Source organism: Zingiber officinale, chromosome 1B (genome assembly GCF_018446385.1).
Source record: "Zingiber officinale cultivar Zhangliang chromosome 1B, Zo_v1.1, whole genome shotgun sequence".
Classification (NCBI taxonomy): Eukaryota; Viridiplantae; Streptophyta; class Magnoliopsida; order Zingiberales; family Zingiberaceae; genus Zingiber; species Zingiber officinale.
In genome coordinates, this window is record NC_055986.1 from 88,843,327 (window position 1) to 88,851,005 (window position 7,679).

A 7,679-nucleotide genomic window follows, 5' to 3' on the forward strand; every position below is an offset into this window, starting at 1 on the left:
ATGTAGAATATGTCATGAATAGTTAGATTACACCCCTTAGCACACATAGAATAAAGAAATGATAATAGCTTAGCAAAGTTTTTAATTAGTACAGCTTTCGCATCTAGATTTAGTGATGGTCATGGATATAGTTTAGCACAGCATAATGTGACGGTCCGGCCTTACAGCCTAGCCAGTAGAAGGCGGGTCGTTACAAACGGAAGTCTTGAAGAAAACATCCATATGAAACAAGCAGAGGGGTTTATTGAAAAAAGCAAAGAGCATCTAGTGTGCAAGCTGAATCGGTCCATTTATGGACTGAAACAAGCTTCAAGATCTTGGAACATCCGATTTAACGAAGTAATCCAGTCATATGGATTTATTTAGTGTCCGGATGAGTCTTGTGTATACAAGAAGTGTAACGAGAACGTGGTGGTATTTCTTGTACTATACATAGATGATATTTTGTTAATTGACAACAATATCAAAGTGTTATCGGACATAAGGGTATGGTTATCTAAACAATTTGATATGAAAGACTTAGGAGAATGTGCACACATTCTTGAGATCAAAGTCATAAGGGATCGCAAGAAAAGGATGTTGTGCCTATCTCAAGCTTCATATATAGATACAATCCTTGCTCGTTTTAGCATGCAGAACTCCAAGAAAGGTTTCTTACATTTTAGGCATGGAGTAGCTTTATCCAAAGAGATGTCTCCAAAGACATCAAAGGAGATAGAGGACATGAAGGCAGTTCCTTATGCTTCGGCTGTGGGAAGCCTAATGTATGTAATGCTGTGTACGAGACCAGATATCTGTTTTGCCGTGGGCATAGTAAGCAGATATGAGAGTAATCCTGGACATGGACATTGGACTGCTGTAAAGCATATATTAAAGTACCTTAGAAGGACTAGAGATTATGTGCTAGTTTACCAAGCAGACGATTTTCTCCCTGTGGATTACACAGATTCAGATTTCCAATAAGATAGGGACAATAGTAAGTCTACATCAGGAAATGTGTTTACTTTAGGAGGTGGAGCCATTGCATGGAGGAGTGTCAAGAAGAAACGCGTTTCTGATTCAACCATGGAAGCTGAGTATGTGGCAGCCTCTGAGGCAACCAAAGAAGCTGTATGGCTCAGGAACTTCCTCATGGACTTAGATGTGATTCCTGGTTTATCCAAAATCATCACAATTTATTGTGATAATAGCGGTGCAGTTACAAACTCGAAGGAACCACGAGCCTATAAGGCAAGTAAACATATAGAGCGCAAGTACCACCTAATACGAGACATCGTCAAGCGAGGAGAAGTTATCGTCGCCAAAATTACATTAGTAGATAACCTGGCAGATCCTTTCACTAAGGCCCTTCCGGCGAACGCTTTTGATCGGCATGTGGAGGGGATGGGAATCAGATGTATGGCAGCAGATATGGAAGCTTAGTCTTTTAGTATAAGTGGGAGATTGTTAGAGTGTATACTAAAAGCCTAGCTTTTGTAAACATTTATTTTTGAAATAAAAGAATCACATTAGTCAAATGTCTACATTTATTTGTTAAATGTAGTTGTTCAATTAATTTATATTATAGATAACATGGTGTGTGGTGTCACACACAGAAGATCATGTTATCAGTTCTTTATAAATTATAAACAGTTGCTCACAACTAAGATGGAAAGGAACAAACCATTGGAATAGTCATAGTGTAATTAGGTAAAGTTTATCTTGACTAATAAATTACACTAGTACATTCTAAGTGTATTGAGTAGGACCATTTTTGATAAGTTCTTTTTATACTGACTTAATAAAAGAACTAGATCTTAGTTATAATGGAAGTGTGTGCTCTTAATCTTAATATAATAACAAGCATATATATTTAGTATTTATTTCTTTAACTTATCAAAGGGTTAGATTTAGCTCGATAAATCAATAAGCCCGATAAGTTGGGAAATGATATTACTTATAGTGTGTGTTGTTGATTATAAAAGGAAACTGTGTCCTAGGAATCTAGGTTGAGAATGTCCCCAAGAGGAGCTCATAAGGATTGTCATGTTAAACCCTGCAGGTGGACTTAGTCCGACATGACAATGAGGTTGAGTGGTACTACTCTTGGACAAAGACATTAATTAAAATGAATTGTCAGTAACTCAATTAATTAGTGGACATTCGATATCTTAAATACAGGGAGACTAACACACTCATGATAAGAAGGAGCCCATAATGTAATTTGGGATTGGTGCGGTAGTGCATTAATAACTCTCTAGTGGAATGAGTTATTATTGATGAACTTGAGTTGTGTGTTCGGGGCGAACATGGGATACTCAAGCTCGTCGGAAGGCCAAAACCAATTTCTCCTCTAGGTCCCTGTCGTAGCCTCATTAAAGCCTTAAATCCGCTCATAAAAAGCTCATCTTGGTGTCCAAGAAGGGGTCGGCCCATGGCTTGGTGACCAAGCTAAAGGAGCCGGCCATAAACTCCTTGAGGTGGTCGGCCATAAGCAATTGAAGGGTGTCAGCCACATATTTCAAATTAGAAGGGGTGTTTTGAATTTTTAAAACCTTCTTTTTGTAGAAATCTACAAGTTTTAAAAGAGATATTTTAAATTATAAAACTTTCATTATTTGAATTAGGCCACATGGTTTAAAAGAAAGTTTAAAAGTTTTAAAACTTTCCTTTTTTAACCATCCTCATGGTTTTAGAAAAAAAGGAAGAGAAGTTTTAAATTTGAATCTTTTTAATTTTGTAACCATGTTTAAAAAGGGAAATTTTAGAAGAGAAGTTTTAAATTTTAAAACATGGTTTTAATTTTTAAAACTTTCATTTTTTAACATTCACATTAGGAAAACAAAAGAGAGCTTGTAAAATTTTATAAGAGTTTTTTCTTTGCTTATAAAATTTTTTACAAGGTTATTTCTTTCCTTTTAAGGGGTCGGCCACCCTTGCTTGGTGCCCAAGCAAGGGGCCGACCAAATCAAATCATCCAATCAATGATTTGATGATTGATTCAATCAAGAGAAAGAAAAAGGAAAAATAAAAGGGGGAAAGGAAAAACAAGAGGAAGATTTTATTTTTTGTAAAAAGTCTTTCCTTATTTGCCTTGGGCAAGTAATATAAAAGAAGGGGAAAGGAGGCCTCAATAATTATCAATTCTTATTCTCTTGTTGGTGATCTCCATAGTGGCCGACCCTCTCCCTATTCCCTTTCCCCTTTCTCTCTTTGGTTCCTTTGTGGTGGTGGAGGCCGAAATCTAGAGAAGGAGGAGAATCTCTTTGGGTGGTGTTCATCATGGAGGATCGTCGCCCACACGACGTCCAAGAGGAGGCGAGGAATAGGGCAGAAGATCTCGCAGTTATTATCATACAAAGAAAAGATATAACTAGTAATTTTCTTCCGCATCATGCTAGTTATTTTTCTTTATAAGAATTCCAAACACAAGAGGCATTAGATTCTAGTTTTTCGGATTTGTTTCGAAGTTGTGTTTTTTTTTTGTTTTTCGAATTTGTGATTCGATTGTTCCTTTTGGTTAAACCTAGAGTTATATAAGGAAATTAAATATTAGCTTTCCTTAAAAGGCTTTGTCTAGGCGGTGGTGGATGCCTCCCATACCCAAGAAGGCCATGTGCCTCGCCATGCAGTCCTGGAAGCCAATTTTGGAAATTAATATTTAATTAAATTTATAACATAGGTTGATTTAGATCAATAGTGTTAAGTTCCGCTTGCGATCCAAATCTAAACCATTAAGAACAGATAAGTTAAATTTAGAATCAATAATGTTAAGTTTCATTTGCGATTCCTAATTTAACTTCTAAAGAACACAATAGGTCGTTTAGGAAATGTTCGACACTTGTACAAAATTTTTGTACAGTGGAACCGGTATGATCTTCCTACGACCAACCAACACTTAGAACTGCTGGTCATGAGTTGACTGATAAACAACAGGTTCAAGCAGTTATTCGTTCACTTCTAGATTCTTGGGAGACCATGAAGTAGACCCTAACTCACAGTGTGAGTATCAAGACTTTCACTGACGTCTCACGCTATGTAGAATTGAAGGCAGAGAGAGTTGAATCGGCAAGGGTTTCTGGACAAGCCTATGTGGTTGTAGGTTCTGCTGGATCATCTGAATCTATAAAAAAGAAATGGTTTAAGAAAGGGAAGGGAAAGAAGAGCGAAGGGAAAGAAGAGGGAAGCTGCTACTGTGGGATAGGGCCCAATCAAGAAGATAGTAAAAAAGATTGGAAAGAAATCTAAAAACAAGTTGACTTGTTTTAACTACGGTAAGAAGGGTCACTTTGCTCGAGAGTACACTGAGCCAAAAATGGTAAATCCAAGTGTGTTTTCTTTTCCTGAGCATTTTGTTGCTAGCTCAATGTTGTTAGCTGATTCTTTTCCTTTGTGGATTATAGATTCGGGAGCAACCAACCATGTAGCTCGAGAGCGAGTTACATTTGTTGAGTACTGTCGGGTACCTGCTGACAACAAGTGGATCTATGTGGGAAATAATACAAGAGTTGAAGTTAAAGGAGTCGACACTTGCAAACTCAACCTCCGTGGTGGTAGTGTTTTGTTTCTATATGATGTCCTGCATGCTCCTAAAATTAGATGAAATCTTGTTTCAGTTACGTGTCTTCTTGATTTAGGGTATTGTATTAATTTTTACAATCGGTGTGTTGAACTTAAGATTGACTCAGTGTCAATCGGACATGATTTTTTAACAAATGGTTTTATGGTTCTTGATGTAGAACCAGATGTCAATTATGCTATTGATGGTTATTTTTCAAACATTGTTCTAACTAGTGATGTAGATATAACTGATGAGATTTGGCATGCTAGATTAAGATACATAGGACAAGAACGTATGAATCGGTTAGCTAGAGAGGGTCTAATGGGCACTCGAGATAAGATTTGTTGGGACCTCGACGTTCACTAGAGGGGGGGGGGGGTGAATAGCATCTCACCCAAATCGTCACTTCTTACGCTTGTTAGTGCACAGCGGAAATACAAAATAAATCTAACAAATAGAAAGCTAAACCTAGAGGCAATAACAAAGAAAATCAAACCTCTAACATGTTTATGTAAAGTGGTTCGGAGATCACTTACTCCTACTTCACGGCTGCCCGTAAGGTGGACGATCCCGATCCGTCAGTGGATGACTCCCTGAAAACCTTGGGCTAGCTCAAACCTCCTTCTTCGTGGAGAAACCTCACCACAAACTTGATCTAAACACTCTTAGATCACAAGAAGAGCTTAGAGGTTTTGGAAGACTACTAATAGGGGTTAACCACCTCTATTTCGTCAACCTCAACGAAACTCCCAATGCTTGGTTATATAGGCCACGGGTTGGAAAATTTCGTCTATCAGTTGACTGCCAAAATCATCAGTCGACTGCCCTCTTGTGGAAATTAGACCATTACATCCCAACGGCTCGATACCAGTCGATTAGTAAAAGTACCAGTCGACTGCTCCACACTGACCGAGCGTACAGATGCATTCTGTTCGATCCCAGTCGACTGGCCAGTTGACTACACTAGTCGACTGATGAAACCATCAGTCGACTGCTACAGTACTGCTACAGTGCTGCTATAGTAAAACCCTAATTATAGGATTTTACCCTCGAGTACATTCACTCAACACTTGTCCTCACTCGACCAACCTAGACCTATCCTTCTAACTGATAGATCATATGGGTGCGATAAGGGGGGTGAATATCACGCTCTTTTAAAAACTTTTTCTTTTACTTTAAAATCAAAATCGTGCAGCGGAAAGTAAAAAAGGGAGACAGGTTCATTTGCTTCATTCGAAGCCTAGCTCGACTCCTACTCGAAGGCTCGCGGTCCTTGACCGCACCGATGTGCAAATCACTATAACCCTTCTTTCCCAGATCCTCGGAAAGAAGCAGATCGTACAAATGAGCAAGATAGTAACAACCTACTATCTTGCTTAAGTGAATTACAATGCAAGCTTATAAAAAATATACAGACAAGTAAATACAGTTGAAGCTTTGGTCGGTACTTCCGGATGGTGTGGCTTGCTAAGCTGATGAAGACTTGTAGCACGGGTTGCTTGCAGAACATAACTTGTGTCAATCAGAGAGTATTATTTAGTCTCAATCCTCGAGCTCCTTTTTATAACTGCCAATGTCGTTCGGTCGACCGAACCCGCTCCCTTCCTTCCTAGCTGGAGTCTGACGCTGGCTCGATCTTTTGCATTTACTGATCTTTAAGAGTTCAGTCGACCGATTATGCTTTTCAGTCAACCAAACAGGCTCTTTCCCTGCTCGTCGAGATTTTCCGTGATCTGCATTTACTGCGCCATTAATATTGATTGGTTCGGTCGACCGATCCCCGGGTTCGGTCGACTGATCAGCTCTATTTCCTTTTGCATCTGATCGATGTTGATGAGCTGGCCTGTGCTGAGTCAACTTAGTTCGGTCGATCGATCATAAGGTTCGGCCTACCGATCAGTATTTGATTGGACTTGGACTCTGTTCTGGTCTGGTCTGAATACTGCATTGATTTTGCCTTGTTCGGTCGACCGATACAGTGGTTCGGTCGATCGATCCAGTTGTACCTACAAAACAGTGTTAAGCAAAAATCTCCTGCAAAACAGATGTTAGAACAATAATATTATAATACAGAAGTAATATGAAAGACAGTAGAACTGTCTTGATGTCACGCCCCCAAAGGAGTCTCTGCCAGACAAAAATCCGGCAGCATCTCCCCTGTACCGGTGACAATCTGAAGCATCACTACAAGCAAAATACATCAGCCACATGCGGCTGGAATATTTATATACACAACCACGCAGTTATAATAACAGCCCATACGGCTGGAATGAAACAATCACAACCACGCAGTTATATATAAAACAACCCCCACACGGCTGTACTAAAACACAGCGGAAAAATGAAGGAAAGCCCACACAACACAAATAAATACAATGCATGTCGGCACTGCTTAAACACAAATACAACACCAAAACCACAAGATAGCCACATGGCTACACATAAATACAATGCCAAAAATAATAAAAAGATATACAAAAGAAAACCAGCGCGGTCTTCGGATGTGACGTAGGACCCGGCAGACAGGATACTCCGAGCGATACCAACCATCTACAGGCTACCTGAAAACATAAATGTATACATGCGGTGGTGAGTATAGGTAACTCAGCGGGTAATAGAAAAGATAGTGCATGGTCCATAAACAACATGGAGATCACAAGTATACAGTCTCAGTAGGGAATAAAGAACATGATCATACTATCATAATCAATGCACCTAAACATATCTGACATAATAACCTGACATATAAACTGTACAAACCACAACTAACATAATGACAGATACATACCCAATCTGGAATCGACACAAGGTACAATGATCAGTAAACTCACCGGATCTGCAACAGATATACCCGTGACACCTGTGCAATATAGATACGACTGCATATACATGTAAAATAAATGACATGTATGCAGTATGACAACCATATGCAACAATCATATCGCAAACAAATGCAACATACCACAAACACATGCAACTAGTATCTAGTAGGCATGTATGCAAATATAACCCCCAGATGCACCGTGCATCATATGCAAAAGTGCATGCATGCTCCATGGTCACCCCCGCCACCTCTCCGAACACCACGACCCCTGTATGGCCGAGAGGCTTGGGTCTGTGACGACTGTACTACCCTCCA